At 44.8% G+C, this 19,416-nt stretch overlaps 1 pseudogene; it reads left to right on the top strand.

Annotated features, from left to right (window-relative positions):
- Positions 1–4,630: 4,630 nt before the first annotated feature.
- Positions 4,631–13,922, top strand: LOC147123171 (uncharacterized; annotated as a pseudogene).
- The last annotated feature ends 5,494 nt before the right edge of the window (positions 13,923–19,416 follow it).

Genomic DNA, 19,416 nt, shown 5'->3' with positions numbered 1-19,416 from the left:
CTATAGTCAAACGATCAACAGGTACACCCTACTAGACGCCTACCCGCTACCCCGCATATCAGAAATGGTGAACCAAATCGCCCAATACCGGGTGTTCTCCACCATCGACCTCAAGTCAGCGTACCACCAGCTCCCTATCAGACCAGAGGACCGCCCGTACACCGCCTTCGAGGCGAACGGACGCCTCTACCAATTCCTCAGAGTCCCCTTTGGGGTGACGAACGGGGTCTCGGTCTTTCAGAGGGAGATGGATCGCATGGTCGATGACCACCACTTGCAGGCAACCTTCCCCTATCTCGACAACGTCACCATCTGCGGTCACAACCAGCAGGATCACGACTCGAACCTCGAGAGGTTCCTGAAAACCGCACAAAAACTCAACCTCACCTATAACGAGGACAAGTGCGTTTTCAACACCACGCGCCTCTGCATACTGGGCAGCGTGGTGGAGAATGGGGAAATCGGACCAGACCCCGACCGATTGCGCCCCCTATGGGAGCTGCCCCTGCCCAACACTCCCAAAGCCCTGAAAAGGTGCCTGGGGTTATTTTCTTACTATTCCCAATGGGTCCCCAACTACTCCGACAAAGCCCGCCCCCTCTTGAAAGCATCCTCTTTTTCGCTCTCTGCTGAGACCCACGCCGCCTTCAAAAGCATTAAGCAGGATATTGAGCGGGCCACGCTACAGGCAGTGGACAAGAACACTCCATTTCAAGTGGAAAGTGATGCGTCCGACTTCGCCTTGGCGGCCACCCTCAACCAGGCGGGGCGGCCCGTAGCTTTCTTCTCGAGGACCCTCCAAGGCCCCGAGATCAGACACTCCTCCGTGGAAAAGGAGGCCCAAGCCATCGTGGAGGCAGTGCGCCACTGGCGCCACTACCTAGCTGGCAAACGCTTCACCCTACTTACCGACCAGCGATCGGTAGCGTTTATGTTCAACAATAAACAGAGGGGGAAGATTAAAAATGATAAGATTCTTAGGTGGCGGATCGAGCTCTCCACTTTCGAGTACGACATCATTTACCGGCCAGGGGCCCTTAACGAATCCCCTGACGCCCTCTCACGAGGGATGTGTGCCAGCGCCACCGAGGATCGGCTACAGACCCTCCACAATGACCTCTGCCACCCAGGGGTCACGCGGCTGTTCCACTTCATAAAGTCCCGTAACTTACCCTACTCGATTGAGGAAGTTCGGTCTCTGACCAGGAACTGCCGCACTTGCGCTGAGTGCAAGCCTCGGTTCTACCGCCCAGATAGAGCCCACTTAATCAAAGCTACACGGCCCTTCGAGCGGCTCAGCTTAGATTTCAAGGGCCCCCTCCCGTCCGTCGACCGCAATGTTTACTTCCTGAACATTGTGGACGAATACTCCCGTTTCCCATTCGCCTTCCCCTGCCCAGACATGACCAGCGCCACGGTCATTAAATGCCTCAACAGCCTGTTCTGCCTGTTCGGTATGCCGAGCTATATCCACACGGATAGGGGGGCGTCCTTCATGAGTGAAGAGCTACGCCAGTACATGCTGTCCAAGGGGATCGCCACGAGCCGTACCACCAGCTACAACCCCCGGGGTAACGGCCAGGTGGAGCGAGAGAACGGGACAGTGTCGAAAGCAGTCACTCTAGCTCTAAGGACCAAGGGCCTCCCTATCTCCCGCTGGCAGGAAGTCCTCTCGGATGTGCTCCGTTCGATACGGTCGCTATTGTGTACGGCCACTAATGCCACGCCTCATGAACGAATGTTTGTCTTTCCTCGGAAATCCACCTCAGGCGTATCCATGCCGTCATGGCTCTCCACCCCAGGTCCGGTACTCGTGCGAAGGCATGTGATGGGCCACAAGACGGACCCTCTCGTGGTGCCAGTACACCTACTCCACGCCAACCCCCAATACGCATATGTCCGGCACGCCGACGGAAGGGAGGACACCGTGTCCATAAAAGACGTCGCCCCAGCCGGCATCGACAACAACCATGGCAATAGCAGCGACGACGATCACAGCAACCCTTACCCACCCACTATTCTTTCATCACCCCCGGAAGAACATCGACCAACGGCACCCCCACCAACTACCCCTTCAACAACCCCGGCGGCACCCCCGGCAGAGACCCAGGAGGCTACCGGGGACACCCAGCCGACACCCGCGGCACCACAACAGCCACGTCGGGCGCAGAGGACTATCAAACCCCCGAACAGACTAAATCTATAGAAGGGGTGAATGTGATGAAATATATTCCATTCATCACTGCCTGTTTTCTGTGTCTTGTAACTGCCTGCTTTCTGTGTCTTTTCCCTTCCCCCAGTCCTCATGTATTATGTATTGGAATGTGCTGGAACTGGTTGTGTGCAGGGCTCCGCCCATACCTGGCTCCTTTGTAATCTAACTTCAGTCGGGCATCAGCCTCCTGAAGGTAGACATCTCTCTATTTTACGTGTTATGTTCTGAGTTAATAAAAGCCTTACTTTTGTTCTGCTAACTTCGAGTCTCGGAATAATTGAGGCACATCAATTTTATTAACTCAATTTTCAACACTATGGATCAACTCCTGAAACCCGAACGTTTGGATTTGGATCAACATGCTCCGGGCGCATCAGCACGCTTCGGACACTGGTTTGAGTGTATGGAATTCTTCCTGGACAATTCTGCAGCCGTCAAAGATGCTACGGACACTGCGAAGATGAGACTCGGAATGCTACGGAATTGGGTAAGCCACCGGGTTTACCCCCTCATCCAAGACGCCGATACGTACCTGGCTCCTTTGTAATCTAACTTCAGTCGGGCATCAGCCTCCTGAAGGTAGACATCTCTCTATTTTACGTGTTATGTTCTGAGTTAATAAAAGCCTTACTTTTGTTCTGCTAACTTCGAGTCTCGGAATAATTGAGGCACATCACAAGGCTTGCTGTAGACCTTAAATGCAGCAGCAATGATGCTGTCATCGGAGGCGACTTTCAGTCAGGAAAAACCCATTTGCCAAGGGTTCCCACACGTTGGAAATCAATTGGACAATTAAGTTAAAATTGCATCAATCTCCCACATCCATTTAGATTCGGGTGGATAACACGAAATGCGGATAACATGACACCATCCCACACCTGATTTAAAATCCAGCCATATAAATCTCTCCCCCAAACTCATTGCGATAATTGTCTTCAGCGAGAAAAACAAGAGCAAACAGGCACATCTTTTTAATTTTGATGAATATTGCCAGTTAAGAGCCTGAACATTTCATTTAATTTTAAATTAAAGAATTATTGTAAACCAGGAACTAATGACTTAAAGAAAGGAGACTGAAAGGGCCTTGTTGTATTTGATAAACATTGATATATAGGATGCTGTGGAAATGTAAGGCTGTGGAGAATGGCACAAGCTACTGGGGAAATTAAATAACATGCTCTTTGTTACTTTGAAACCAAAGCTCTTCACGATCTTTGATGATGTGAATAGACTTGACGCTTTCTTTTTTCAGCCTCAAAAACCGAAACAGCACATCCTGTATGTGGCAAATGAATTGGCTTTTTGTTCAAAAGGGCCTTGTATTTTGGTCAGCCCCTAGGGGCAGTAATCTTCCTGCTCTTGGAAAATAATCTTTAAATGCTCATTGTCTAAATGGCCAGCGTGACTATTTAATTTCTTATAAAAAGAAGTGGCATGATATTCACAGATAATAAAACAAGAGAATCATTGAAACTTAAACGTGAAGTGGCTGACCCTGAGGCTTAAGCTATTAAAATTATTCCAAAACATTAAGGAAAATTAAGTTGTTTCATGCTTTACAAAAAAGCTCATACTACACATAAGAAACTGGCCTGAGGAAAGAGTTATCTCAGTCTCTATTAAATGACTTCCCATAGATTCTGTTTGATCATTTGACCTCTATGCTATTAATTGCTACTTATTATACATAGTATTGTCAACACAGTAGGTCAAGCATTTTGCCTCAGGTTGGTTGAAAAAGTTGTCAAATTTGAGAGTGCACTAAACATCAGAGTTACACGCACTATTTTAATGTGGTTAACAATCAGATAATTGAGTCGTAGATCAGCACTTTATTAGCATTGTATTAATTATCACTTCCATCTATTTCTTCAGCTTGTCATGTTGGCACAGATTGGTCAATCACATCAATGGAAGTGTAACACACTCCTCAGGATCTTGACCAGTAAGGCACAGCAGAAATGGTGTAAAGGAAGGTGTTTTCAGTAAATGAACAAGTAGTGTGGTAAATATGTTCCATCTTATTGTTGCATCCCCAAAAGATTGATCAATAAAGTGCATCCAACTAATGAGTATTGCATTGTAACGCAACATCTGCAAGTTTCAGGTTGGAGAAATGTGAGTGGACAGTTCTTGGAAGCAATTTGATAAGATTACTGAAACTATAATGATTCAAAACAGAAATATATTTTTTAAATGACTTGCCAACTAGGGTTTGATTACCCTTTAAAGATTAATATTAAGGCGCTTTACTCAGCAAAACTGACATTTGAAATACAATTGATCTTAGAAATCTTTCCATTTTTGTAGCGGAGATTGAGATCCTGAACCATGTGCTGTGTTTACAAATGGTCTTGACCTCCAGTCTGCATCACTAGTTCTCGACAATCACTGACCCAGGAATTGTGATACGAAATGAAGGTCAGCAACCATTGTAAACTAACTGTGGTTCAGGATCTCAATATCCATCAAAAATGAATCACATTTCAAATGTGACTATTGTCAAGTAAGATACTGAATGATAAGTTTGAAAGTGTCTAAACCTCAACATTTTCATTATAACACTTGTTCCTCTTTCTATGCATTTACTATGATCTTTTTTCAGCTATTCCTTACTCTTCCAGTTATACTCTTGTGTTCACATATTTAGACATCAAACGTTTCTTGGACAAATTTATTATGCTAAGGATTATGAGCAGATGATGTATTTAGGTCCATCTGCTATGACATCAGATTCATCATTTAGATTTATAATTACAAAGTTAGGATTAAGAGCTGAAGTCAGGTAAAGTTTTTCATACAGTAGAATATATTACCAGAGACTATTAAACATTTGGATACGTTTCTGGAAAGAGAATGGATAGCGGGATAGTGAGAAGGCAGGAAGTTGGGTTTGACATATGAAAAAGGGAGAAGTTTGTTAGGCCTTATGACCGTTTCCCATTGCCAAAAATTCCCATATTATGAGTGCATAATTTAGATGGAGGATTTAAATTCGGACTGTGGGTCTTCAATGACATAATTCATTTATAACCAGAGGGAGAAAACTGTCACAACTCTGGTGTTCTAACTTGCCACAGAGTGGTCTGAGTCAAGGAAAAATAAATAAAATAATCATATAGACAGTGGTGAACTTTGAGTAACTATAAAAGAAATGAATTCATTGTTGCCATTTAGTTTTCTTTATAAAACAATAGTTACATAATCATTTCTTACATTCAGTTGCCATAACATCAGTTTTTATACCAAGACCTATGTCTAAATAGGTCACTGCTGGGTAGATGTTCTGAGTCCTCACCTGCCATCAGCATGTGGGGGAACAGTCCATGATTTCCCAATAGGCATTGGTGGTGGCTGAGGTATCTCATCACAGGCAAGAAGTCGAAGGATCTACTCTTAGGTTGACTTGCAAAAACCAATGTTACTATGATACTCTCAATTTAAAAAGGTAACTTACAGTTATACAAAAGCAAACTACTGCAGATGCTGGAAATCTGCAATAAAAAGAGAAAATGCAGGCAATCCTCAGCAGGTCAAGTGGCATATGTGGAGAGAAAAAACAAAGGTAACGGCTGGAATTTTCCCCACCTGGGTGGGTCCAGTGTGGGCCCAGTCCGAGCCCAGTCCGGGCCCAGTGCGGGCGGTGGCAATGGCGGTCGCAACCCCACTGCTTAATCCACCCCACTGCTGAAAATGACTTTCCCTTAATAGGGCCTATTAAGCCCCCCCTGCGTGTTACCTGGCCCAATTAAATGGTGCAGGTCTGGTGACGTCATCGATGACGCATTTTCAGCCGGGATCTTTAAAGTTGTCAAGGTCACATTGGAGTTGAATGTCATTGACACTTAGTGCTGTCAGTGCACTACAGCATTGGAGTGCTGCAAACACTGACAATAACTGCACAGAGGCAAAGGGCTGCACCCAGGTTCTCCGATGACTCCCTCCATGTGTTTATGGAAGGAGTCAGAGCACGCAGGGAGGTCCTCTTCCCTTCCAATGGGTGGAAGAGACCTCCCCAGGAGACCAAAACAGCCTGGTTGGAAATTGCAGAGGAGGTCACCAGCAGGGATGTGGTCAGGAGGACCTGGGTGCAGTGCCGGAAACGTTTCAATGATCTCATTAGTTCAGGACACATGAGTACAAAGCCACACTCACCTTCATTCTGCTATACCTCTAATCACATCCCCATCACTCTGCCTTCCCAAGCCTACCCCTGCACATCCATACACCAACATACCTTGCATGTCCACCTAACCCTCTCTCTCTATCTACATTATTACATCCCCATCTCACTCGCCACCCCTCACACTCAGCCTCATCCTAATGCAATCATACCAACTAACAACACACAAGGATCCACTTGGCTTTGGCACCCCACTCCATCATTGTCTCCCTCTAAAGATCTAACCCATCCATTCCTTACACTCATTCCATCCCTCTCACTCAACCTTCTCTTCTTTCCCTCCTTGCAGGAAAAGAGAGCCCAAAATAAGAGGGAGTGGGGGAGAACCAGCAGTAGCCCTCAATCATTTGCAAACCTTACAACAGCAGAGGAGGCTGATTTAGAAATACCCACAGTCGCCGAACAACTGGAAGTGGGAGACGGAGAGAGGGTGACATCACAGCAACCTGGTGACAGATTTACATCTCATAGAGCTACATGGCATATATCAGTCACTCATGTCAGCAGCCACTTTTAAGGGGTTTTCCTTGAGAGGTTTCCCTGAGGTTTCTCTCTCTAGAGGCCTCTCTCTCTTGCACAGTAAAACCTTGAGTGGTTCAACCCACTCGCCCCTTAGATTCTATACTCTGGAATTAGGTGCAGGAACTACAATGTAGAGAAAACTCTTGTAGACCAAGTTTGATGAAACAAAATGAAATTTTATTGCATAAGGACAAATATCAAATCAAATGCAAGCAGGTAACAGAGTACATGGGAGGGAAAAACACACAGCAAATCATAATGACACGATATTAACTAAGGCAAATACAGGCATCTTATACTCTACAAAGATCATCATGAAATAAGGAAACTCACGGAACATCGAGGGACAACAACTCATGTTAATTGTACCCTTAAATCCACCCCCTTATTAAACCTATCTAGATCTAATTGTGAAGGGCCAGAAACATGCTCACCAATCCCACTAGGAAGTGCAAGGTTTTGAAATCGAGTCTGTGTTTGGTCCTTTCAGGCGTTTCGTCTCCACGTGGATCGTGGAGCCCCTGCGAGCTGCGCTACACCTCTCTCCTGAGGTGGGGGTCGGGGGCAGCTGGACACCGGCGGGCCTGGATGTCGGCGGGGTCAAGGATTGTCGGGTCGACCCTGGTTAGAGGAGCCTTGGGCTGGCTCCCATCGCTTCTTCAGTTTTTTTTCTCTTCTCGCGAGCCGGGGTGGCTGGAAGGTTTCTTCTCTTGGGACCATTATTTTTTTGTCTCTTCTCCCAAGTTGGGTCGATGGCCTCTCATTTCGGCAATGGCCCGGGGATGGTCGATGATCTCCCGATGTGTTTCCCCGGGGCGGAACGCCGGCTTCAAGACGGCCTTCTCGATGTTGGCTTTCTTCTTCCTCCTGCGAGTGCCTGCTTCTTCTTCTGGGTGTCCGGATTCAAGCTGTCTGTCCAACTGCTGAAAAGTCTTCCAGATATACTTTCTTCCAGAAACCTCCGTCTCCCGCCCAAAATCAGGTTAGTCTTTGTTTTACTTTTGGCGGGCTGGGAGCACAGTGGGGTAGTCATTATATTTTAAAATGTCTTAAATGGCTGGTAAAGCCCATCTCTGGTCTGGAATTACCTTCATTGTTTTTAATGTCCTGCTGATCTTGTTATTTAGTCCTGGATGCTGTTCTCATGAATATGAAATTATCCCCTTTTGTTTGGGTCAACATTTAGATGGCCTCTGTCTCCAGGCCGATCTTGACTGGATCTGCATCTAATCCATATGTATATGTGTGGGTCTGGTTTCGTTCTCTCAGAAACGGCTTCCAGAACTTGCTGTAGGTTGAATCCACAAAGCTGTCTGAGGTTGCGCAGGAACCATTTTAAAGTGTCCCAATAAGCTGGTCACATGGTATGGTGGCCATTTTGTATGCCCCTTTTTCTGGGCTTCTTTTAAAACAGTCTTTAAAATCACGGCCTCTTCTGCCATTTGACCCTTATTAATATAAAGTCCAATTTTGCGAATCCTACACACTGAATGGTCATCATGTGCATAATAATATCTGCACCCAATCTTCATATGACATATCTAACTCATCTCTTTACTCTCCCACAGGTTCATCAAGAGCACCCCTCCCCCACCACTATCCAGGAGGAAGATGAAGATGACTCCTCAGAGGAGCCTCCAGCCTCTGAGGGTGCACCGTCACCAGGCATGAGCGCACCCAGAACCAGCGCTGAGACTCACAGCTTGGTGGGTGCCACGGGAGATAGAGTAGTGTTGTCACCGGGTGTCTCACAACTCACAAGTGAGCAAGAACAGATGGTGTTGACAGGGTCAGCAGTGGAGAGTCCTCGCCAGTTGTTGCAGGACACTCCCAGCTCTGCTCAGCTGCATGCAGACACTGAGCCTCGGGGGCCATCCAGAAAGAGGGTGATCCTGGAGGTGTAGGAAGAAGTGCAGGGGACTTTGACAGGTTTTATGAGCGCAATGTCTGCAAATGTTCAGAGAATGGAGGAGTCCATCTCCAACATGAGCACCACCGTGTCACAGGTGATGGTGACTGTAGGCTCCTCCATGGATAGAATGGCCATCTGCATGGAACAGCTAATGCGCCACTCACAGGAGCACATGGTCTCTATGGAGGATAGATGGCTAGGTATGGAGAATAGATGGCAGAGGCTCATAGACCTCCTTTCTAGGAGGGATAGCATAGATGTGGGTCCTCATGGCCCCACTAATGTGCAGAAAGGTGCCCTCCAGCTCCTTGGCAGCAGGGAAGTGAGCAGACTGCCTCTACCTCTGCTGAAGTCACAGGGCTAGCACCTCGTAGATTCACACGGAAGAGAAAGATGACACGCAAGTAGATTCACAAGGGTAGCCATTTGGGTGTTTTATCCAATGTTTATGTAAAGTTTCCATTAATGTGCTATCAAACATAAAAATCTTAATTTTCAACACTTTCCGGTCTTGGACAGATTGATGTGCACTTTTGTAAGTAGCTTAGTGAGTTGCAGTGAATGGTGAGACATAATGATACCTCTCGCAATGGTGGCAAGTGTGAAAGGGATGGCTTGGTCATTGCAGTGATGCTTTATGGTTTTGGTGTGGGGTGGTGCCAGCCTGGCACATCATTTGGCAGCCATATGGGTGTACAGCTTCAAGTGAAGTAAATCTGGCCATGATGAGGCCATCACTGGCATCCCGGGCAGCAATGTGCTTGGGTGCTGATGCCCTGTGTCCTGTGCCTCAGGTGATTGCAGAGAAGGTAGATGGTGCTGTTGTTGGTGCTGCTGGTGTGCCTGGTTGAGAAGGCCATCCGACAACTGAAGAACAAGGCCTCAGGAGCAGATGGAATCCCCGCCGCGGCACTAAAGCATGGCGGAGAAGCACTACTGGCGCGAATTCATGAACTCATTTCTCTTATCTGGAAGGAGGAGAGCATGCCAGGGGATCTCAGAGACGCCGTAATTGTGACCATCTTCAAGAAAGGTGACAAGTCCGATTGCGGTAATTACAGAGGAGTTTCCCTGCTATCTGCCACAGGGAAAGTCATTGCAAGAATCCTCCTCAATCGCCTTCTACCAGTGGCCAAAGAGCTCCTCCCAGAGTCGCAATTCGGATTCCGCCCACTAAGGGGCACAATGGACATGATCTTCACCGCACGTCAATTACAAGAGAAATGCAGGGAACAGCACCAACCACTGTACATGGCCTTCTTTGATCTCACAAAGGCCTTCGACACTGTCAACCGTGAGGGATTATGGGGTGTCCTCCTCAAATTCGGCTGCCCTCAAAAGTTTGTCACTATCCTCCGCCTGCTTCACGACGACATGCAAGCTGTGATCCTGACCAACAGTTCCACCACAGACCCAATTCACGTACGAACCGGGGTCAAGCAAGGCTGTGTCATCGCACCAACGCCCTTCTCAATCTTCCTTGCTGCAATGCTCCATCTCACCCTCAGTAAGCTCCCCACTGGAGTGCAGCTAATTTACAGAACAAACGGGAAACTGTTCAACCTCCGTTGCCTCCAGTCCAGATCGAAGGTCGTCCCATCCTCTGTCATCGAATTACAGTATGCAGACAATGCTTGCGTCTGCGCTCACTCGGACGCCGAACTCCAAACCATTGTAAACACCTTCACTGAAGCGTACGAGAGCATGGGCCTTACACTAAACATCCGAAAGACAAAGGTCCTCTACCAATCTGCCCCCGCCACACAGTGCTGACCCCCGATTATCAAAATCCACGACAAGGCCTTGGACAACATGGCCCACTTTCCATACCTTGGGAGCCCACTGTCAACAAGGGCAGATGTCGACGACAAAGTCCAACACCGACTTCAGTGTACCAGTGCAGCCTTCGGTCACCTGAGGAAGAGAATGTTTGAAGACCAGGACCTCAAACCCGGCACTAAGCTCATGGTCTACAGGGCAGCAGTGATACCTGCCCTGCTGTATGCCTCAGAGACATGGACCATGTACAGCAGGCACCTCAAAGCACTGGAGAGGTACCACCAACGCTGCCTCCGCAAGATCCTGCAAATCCATTGGCAGGATTGGCGCACCAACGTCAGTGTTCTTGCTCAGGCCAACATCCCCAGCATCGAAGCTCTGACCACGCTCAATCAGCTCCGATGGACGGGTCACATTATCCACATGCACGGCAAGAGAGCCCCAGGTGGGCAGAGGAAATGCTTCAAGGACATCCCCACCGACAATTGGGAATCCCTGGTCCAAGACCGCACAAAGTGGAGGAGAAGCATCCGGGAAGGCGCCGAACACCTCGAGTCTCGTCGCCGGGAGCAAGCGGAAGCCAAGCGCAAACAGCGGAAAGAGTGCACGTCTACCCAAGCCCCCCACCCACCCACCCCTTCAACCACCATCTGCCCCACCTGTGACAGAGACTGTAGGTCCCACATTGGACTAATCAGTCACCTGCAAGCTCATTTTTAATATGAAAGCAAGTCATCCTCGGTTCCGAGGGACTGCCGAAGAAGAAGTGCCGAGTGCTGCTGGTGCTGGTGCTTATCGTGCTCGGATTCTGAGGACCAAGGTGAGAGTATAAATCGGCATCTGTGCTGATGGAATAGATGGCAGATGAAGTAGAGATGACAGAAGCAATCTGTCAATGGTGAGAGAGGTTCTTCCAATGAAGTGACAGTGGATGGAGACTTTGTTGGAAAGATTGCAGCCTGCAGAATCTGAGCTGGGAATGCAGTGAGAAACAGCTTCTGCTGAGGAATGTGATAATTTGTCAGTTGGGAGCTTTTATAGTACACTTGATGCTGTCAACTAATCAGCTGGAGAAATGGCCACTGAACTCCCGCCTCATGACAGACGTGGTTCCCGAGCAGTGCATTTCCCATGGCCATCCAGTTAAATTTAAAATGTAAGGTTAAAACCACTCTTAAGGGTCTGACAACGAGCTACAATAATTTAAATTGTGTCGCCCGCCTCTGCCAGCCGGGTCGAGTCCACACTGACAGACGTGCCTGGGGGAAAGGCATGTGGGAGCGGGATGACAGTGGGTTCCCAACCCGCTCCCAAAAATAACAACTTTCCCACCCGACCAGTCTCCAATCTCACCCGCTATCACTCCGGAAAATTCCGCTTCAGGTCAATGACCTTTTGTCAGAACTGGAAAAAGTTAGAATATAACAGTTTTTAGCAGGTACAGAGGTAGGGAAAGAGGGGAGGGGAGGGGTGATTAAATGACAAAAGGGAAGATGATGCAAGGCAAAAGACTTCATAGAATCATAGAAATTTACAGAAGGAGGAGATTCTGCCCATCGTGTCTGTGCCGACCGAAAAAGAGCTATCCAACCTAATCCCACTTTCCAGCTCTTGGTCCATAGCCCTGCAGGTTGCAGCACTTCGAGTACATATCCAAGTACTTTTTTAAATGTGATTAGGGTTTCTTCCTCTACCACCCTTTCAGGCAGTGAGTTCCAGACCCCCACCACCCACTGAATGAAAACAATTCTCCTCAACGCCCCTCTAATCTTTCTACCAATTACTTTAAATCTATGCCCCCTGGTTATTGACCTCTCCGCTAAAGGAAATAGGTCCTTCCTATCCACTCTATCTAGGCCCCTCATAATTTTATACGCCTCAATCACGTCTCCCCTCAGCCTCCTTTGTTCCAAAGAAAACAACCCCAGCCCATCTAATCTTTCCTCATAGCTAAAATTTTCCAGTCCTGGCAACATCCTTGTAAATCTCCTCTGTACTCTCTCTAGTGCAATCATATCTTTCCTGTAATCTGGTGAACAAAACTGTACGCAGTAGTCAAGCTGTGGCCTAACTAGTGTTTTATACATTTCAATATAACCTCCCTGCTCTTATGTTCTATGTCTTAGCTAATAAAGGAAAGAATCCTGTATGCCTTCTTAACCACCTTATCTACCTGTCCTGCTACCTTCAGGGATCTGTGGACATGCACTCCAAGGTCCCTCTGTTCCTCTACACTTATCAGTATTCTACCATTTATTGTGTATTCCCCTGCCTTGTTAGCCCTCCCACAAATGCGTTACCTCACACTTCTACAGACTGAATTCCATTTGACACATTTGACACTTTTCTGCCCACCTGACCAGTCCATTGATATATCCCTGCTGTCTACAGCTTTCTTCCTCATTATTAACCACATGGCCAATTTTTGTATCATCTGCAAACCTCTTAATCATGCCCCCTACATTGAAGTCTAAATCATTGATTAAAAACCACAAAATGCAAGGGACCTAGTACTGAGCCCTTCGGAGCCCCACTGGAAACAGCCTTCCAGTCACAAAAACATCCAACTTCATGGTCCTAATTTGAAGGGTTGAAACAATATAGTGCACCCAACTGCCAATGAATTTATAGCAACCATCTACGCATAAAAGACTTAGATTTGAAATTCTTATTATATACAACCACTGAAATTTTAAAACTACATTAGATTAATTGCCTTGCCTACAACTGGCAGATTGTGGCATAAAAACATTCTCCATTAGTCTTTAGAGTAGTCACATGATCCACATCGGAATTATTTTTGTAGTTTTAGCAGCTATGAAAGAGGAGCATGAAATCATAGAGAAATAATCACAAGCCTCAGATGGTAAAAAGCATGAGTTACTCCAATGATTCCAAATGGCAATCTTACTGAATTAAGTTTACTTTTGATTCTCACAAGGCTGGAAACATTACAGTGATGATATACAGAAACTGGAGATTGTGTAACATTTCATACAATTTAAGATTACACATTGCATAATTTTTCCATATTGTGGCAATATCTCTATGCAAGATATTAAAGACCTTCTTCAGGTACAGAGGTACTGTACTTTGATGAATTACCTAATTTTGTATAATACTCAGTTTCAGTCAGGCATGTCATGTTGGCTGCATCAAATGTGATTTGTAAATGTGATTGCTTGAATTGTGTAAAATATGATTAGTCATAAAATATGGTTGGTTGTCTTTTGCAGAATATGATTGGTGAGATCACCAAATCAGAAAATGATCAAATAGAATACAGAAAAATAAAGAAATTAATGAATTAGAAGTAAGAACATTACAGATATTACAAACATACAGGCATTGAACAAAAACTGTTTGTTCCAGTTTAATTTTGGCTGCAGTAGGTATCATAAGATAGGCAAATGCTCGATTTGGCTGATTTGCTTTGCTATCATTGTGATGCAATCATTGAGAACCTATTGTAGTTTAGTGGTTACAGTATTGGACTAGCAAACTTGATATCATGATTCACAATCCTATCATGGCAAGATGGTAAAATCAAATTCAATAAATCCAATCATTTGTGGACTAGCATCAGAAAAAAATGATCATGAAGCTGTCAGGTTCTCATAAAACCCCAGCTGGTTCACTAATGTCTTTCAGAGAAGTGAACTTGCCACCCCTACTTGGTCCGGGTCTACATAGAATTTCAGTCTCACACTATTTGGTTGATTCTTAATGCTTTCTGAAGTGGTCTAGCAAACCACGTAGTTGTAAAAACAATTACAGTAAACTCTTTCTTATCCGGCATCTATGGAACCAGGATGGTGCCGGTTGATGAGAAATTCTGGATAACAGAGTGGTACACCTACCAAGGCAATTTTTAACACAAACAAAAATAAAAACCACTGACTAACTCGGCCACTGCAGGAGACTCGGACTTGGCAAAACGAGTGCTGGATGGATTCGGCAAGATTACCGGTTATCTATTTTGCCGGTTATTAAAGTATTCTGGATGATTAAGTGCCGTTTAAACATGAGTTTACTGTACTATGAAAGAAGGCGCACCTTCTCAGGGCAACTAGATATAGGCAATAAAGGTGACCTTGTCTAGCATCATCTATATCCTGAGAACAAATCCAAAAGTAGAGTATCAAATAATAAAAATCAGTAAATATTGACTTAATGTATTAAGGAGTTTCCCTGATAATGCAGAGGAAAAATGTACCCCCTTGTACATTATCCATAGTGATCAGGAAGGTCCTGTGTTTGATCATTGGTCTACACTGAATTTTGCCACAACTGTAGATGACCATCAGCTCAAACAGCAGTTGGAAAACAATGACCCAGAATTTCCTCGGAGCTGCCTTTGGTGCCTTCAGGAGATAAGGGAATAAAAAGAGAAAAAACATTCCATATTAGTTTGCAATAAAAACAGAAAATGCTGGAAATACTCAGTAGGTCAGGCAGCAGCTGTGGAGAGAGAATCAGAGTTAATGTTTCAGGCCGATGACCTTTCATTACACTCTAGGGTCTCCTCTTATATTGATTTTTTATTTCAGATTTCCAGCAAATTGAACACTAGAGGGTGCTCTGATGGGAACAAGCATATTGTAGCAATTACACTCCAAGGTCTCATCTTGTATTTTTTTTATATCTATAGCGAGTGTTCCAGAGAAACTGAAACAAAAAAGCAGCCATTACATTACTGCACCAACTTGAGTGTTTATCTGACATCATATTCTGTACATTGAAAAGGAACAAAGAAAATATATAGATGGAAATGGCACTCCAGATGAATATTCTGATGGTTTGTCTGGCAGAAGCCATGCAGTGAATAAAAGAACAAACATGTGCCAGAACATTCAAGAAACAAAATGTACCACTTCAGGGCACAGCTTCCACAATGTGTTCTAATTATTCTGGGTTTTTGTTTCAATTATTTTGAAAAGATAATCAGCTTTGTAGGATAGAGAATGTGCTTATGAAAATAAATGATGAAAAATGAAAATGGACAGTATAGAAAGATATGTTGATCAGTTGGTCATATCAATATTTATGACCATTGAATTTTAGTGTAAAGCTTATCTCTGTGTATAGATTAAAGAAGCAAAAGAAAGAAAATTGCAGTCAATTTTCTCATTGTTTTTGCTTAGATGTACAAGGTTTGGATATAATCGTCCATTACAATGCATCCAGCTGATTTGAAAAATACAACTTCAGGAGAAATGCCTTCATCTTCAACAAAATTCTATGAACTATTAAATCTTATGGGGCTGTTATAGGGGTACTTTTTGCACTTCGATATTTCACAAATCCTTGGATGTTGGAAATGTTTAAACCCTTTCTACACACACGCTTCAGAAATGTTGTTGTCTCACTTGATTTGTAGATTGAGAGTTAATTACTTTTAAATAAAAAAGGGCAGCACGGTGGCATAGTGGTTAGCACTGTTGCCTCACAGCGCCAGGGACCCGGGTTCGAATCCGGCCTTGGGTGACTGTCTGTGTGGAGTTTGCACATTCTCCCCGTGTTTGCGTGGGTTTCCTCCGGGTGCTCCGGTTTCCTCCCGCAGTCCAAAGATGTGCGGGTTAGGTTGATTGGCTATGATAAATTGACCCTTAGTGTTAGGGGGATTAAATACGGGGATAGGGTGGGATATGTGTTGGTGTAGGGGTTACGGGGATCGGGTGGGATATGTGTCGGTGCAGGCTCAATGGGCCAAAATGGCCTCTATCTGCACTGTGGGGTTTCTGTGATTCTGTGTGAAATATGGTACCCAAACTGCGTTCAGCAATATTTTAAGAAAAACATGACATATTGGGGAAGAATTCCTGTGATTGTTAGGTGTAGCAACAGTCTTTTTTAAAATACAGTTATGATATTGCTATACGTTTGAATCAGAGCAATTCTCCCACCATTTTGTGTTATTTATTTCAAACATGAATCTCTTGAACCAAAGGTGCAGGATATTATGCAGAAAATGCATGCTAGTGGGTGGGATGGCTAAGGGAAGATGCTTATCCTATAGTTATCAAATGATGTGTCAGCTTTAATTCATGCAACTCCTATTCACTAAAGCAGCTGGCTCAGAAATGACGAACTCAGCACACAAATTGCTGCAGTTTAATCTTGCTCTCCACTGGGATTCAAATCTGTAAAATTAGAGGCTTAAAGCAGCTGCTTAACTATGACATGGTGTAGGAGTCTATTGTAGAACAATGGTCTTCAAAAGAACTATGGCTTCCCATTATTTTCATACATGCTGGGCACAATAAAATTGAATCTGAATATGATTGGACCATTTATTAATTTCATATATATTCTTTTCAATACATTAAAAGTAAAAACATTGTCATCGCCATTATTATACTTGAAATGGGTAAAGCAGCCATGGCTGTTTTTATTTTATGTATGTGAAGTATGCAGAATACACTTACTGGGAGAGTTATGACAGGAACGTCAAATGTAATGCTCACTCAGTACTTAACAATGTAACCTCGAAAAGTGCATGTATGTACATAATGCATTACCAAACAGCTGTGGAATACATTGTACAACTGAGTCGGACTTCCCAAAAGAAAACAAAAGTAATGAAAGTGAACTCTTTCTATAAAATTCTTAACAGTCCAAAGAGCTCTTGAATCAGTTATTTTGTGGGAGATTTTTCTAGTTGCAGCTAATGGATCCCTTTCAAAGTTTAAGAATTTTCTCCACACATAAGGGACTGGATTTCCCTCTTGTCTGAGGGGTGGCGGTGGGATGGGACTTCCAACCACTCCTCCATCCCCATCATAACACAACCCACTTTCTTGGGTTGGAGGTCGCTATCAATGCAGGGCAGGTGTCCGATGGGATTCTGCCATTATGACAGAGGAAAATTGGCCCACCACTACAGAACCCGAAGAGATGGAGAGACCACCTAAAGGGGTAGAAAAGCCCAGAGGAAGAGTCTCCATCATTAATTCTAGTGTCAGCATCAAGCACTCTCAGATCAGGAACAGCATGAGTTAAATAAAGGGTAAGGCTCTCTCTGCTCTGAATCACTAACCCAATTGCAATACAGCACTCCAAGTGCAACATTAGGTAAGTGTGTTTCATCCATTTCTTGACTAATGTTCTTTTTTTTCTGCTGGCAATTAGGTTTTAATGAGCCATTCTATTTTCCTTCCAGCATCATTACCCCCTCCCAATGGGAATCTCCCTATATAATGTGCTTAGAAGAAGAGGAGGATCAATAGGGTGATGTCAGGCAGGACAGGGTGCAAGGATAGAAGCCCCACCTGCTGGGACCTGCACACTGTCATCTGCAGACAGAGGTGAGCGTACCTCACTTTACATAGGATTACATGGGATATATGGCACAGAAACAGGCCATTCAGCCTAACCAGTCCATGCCGGCGTTTATGCTCCACACAAGCCTCCTCCCGTCTTTCCTCATCTAAATCTATCAGCATAACCCTCTATTCCTTTTTCCCTCATATGCTTGTTTAGCCTCCACTTAAGTACATCTATACTATTCGCTTCAACCACTCCCTGTGGTAGCAAGTTCCACATTCTCACCACTTTGGGTAAAGAAGTTTTATAATGTATAATGTATACAGTTGGAGGCTGCAGCTGATCTGTACTGTGCCAATCTTATGTTGCATGGTAGTTGGTGATTGGGGATGATTAATACAGGTATAAGCTGCTATTCCAAATGAAGCTTGGGCAGCAGGCCTGATTGCATCTCTAATATATATGAACGTCTGACTGCTGGCTATTTCTTCAGAAGTACACCAACCACAATATAATTATGAGCTATTATGCATTCAATTATACTGCATGAAAAAAGCATAATAAGGTGATCAACAGCCAGTGAAGCCTGATTGGTCACCTACCCAGCAATGACCATGGGGCAACTATTTTCAATGGGCCTGGGTTAATATAGAGGCAGATGTAGAGCTGTGCCATCTGGAAGTAGGACACCAGCTTCCATGCAGCATAAGATTGGCACAGTTCAGATCAGCTGCAACCTCCAACTGTATACATTATACATTATAAAACTTCCCAGATTTGACCGAGCAGATCCTGTCATTATACTGCAGTTTGCCCCCTGGAAAACACCAGTTGTGCTTGTGCCAAAAATGCAATATATTACTGCAGTTTCTGCTCAGACTTGTATCAAAATGAGCAGTGCAAGAAAGACTCCAAGAGGTCACCTCATATTGGCCTTGCTTTGCAGCAGCCACAGTTTAGCGGCAGCTGATGCAAAACCCGGCTTATTTCTTCTAAAAAAACTGTAGGCAATCCCTGACTGTAAATTGCTGTCTGCCGTCATAAAGTGCCTGGGAAGCAAAGACCTCAGATTAACAGCTGCTTCCACACAGTGTCAGGGAAATGAACTCTTCCAATCAATTCTTTTATAGGCCAACATGAAAACAGACCTGTCTCAAGGGATAGGTCCCATAGGGTATCACAGAAACAGATACCTTCAATGGATAGCTGCTGTAGATCTTCGCAAACATCTCAGATTCAGAGTTTTCATAGACCGTTAAAGAACATGGATTTTTCCAATTAATAGCTCCCATAGACCAACAGGGAATCAGACGCCCAGCTTGCACAGTTGCCACAGACCATCACAGTGATGACACCACAAATGAATAGGTCCTGTAGATTATCAAAGAAACAAATAGCTCAATGACTTGATCAACATGAGAATTAGATCAAACCAAATGGATTGGAATCGCACAACATAAAATCATTGCAACAAATAAACTCCGATATGCCAAATGGTCCCTACCAGCTGCTGACACCAAAAGTCAAACATGGACAAAT

The sequence above is a fragment of the Somniosus microcephalus genome, chromosome 2, assembly GCF_052327205.1.
Source record: "Somniosus microcephalus isolate GS21.2 chromosome 2, FLI_Smic_1.0, whole genome shotgun sequence".
Lineage (NCBI taxonomy): Eukaryota > Metazoa > Chordata > Chondrichthyes > Squaliformes > Somniosidae > Somniosus > Somniosus microcephalus.
The sequence above is the reverse complement of the archived record's forward strand: the minus strand, read 5'-3'. Positions and strand labels throughout refer to the sequence as shown.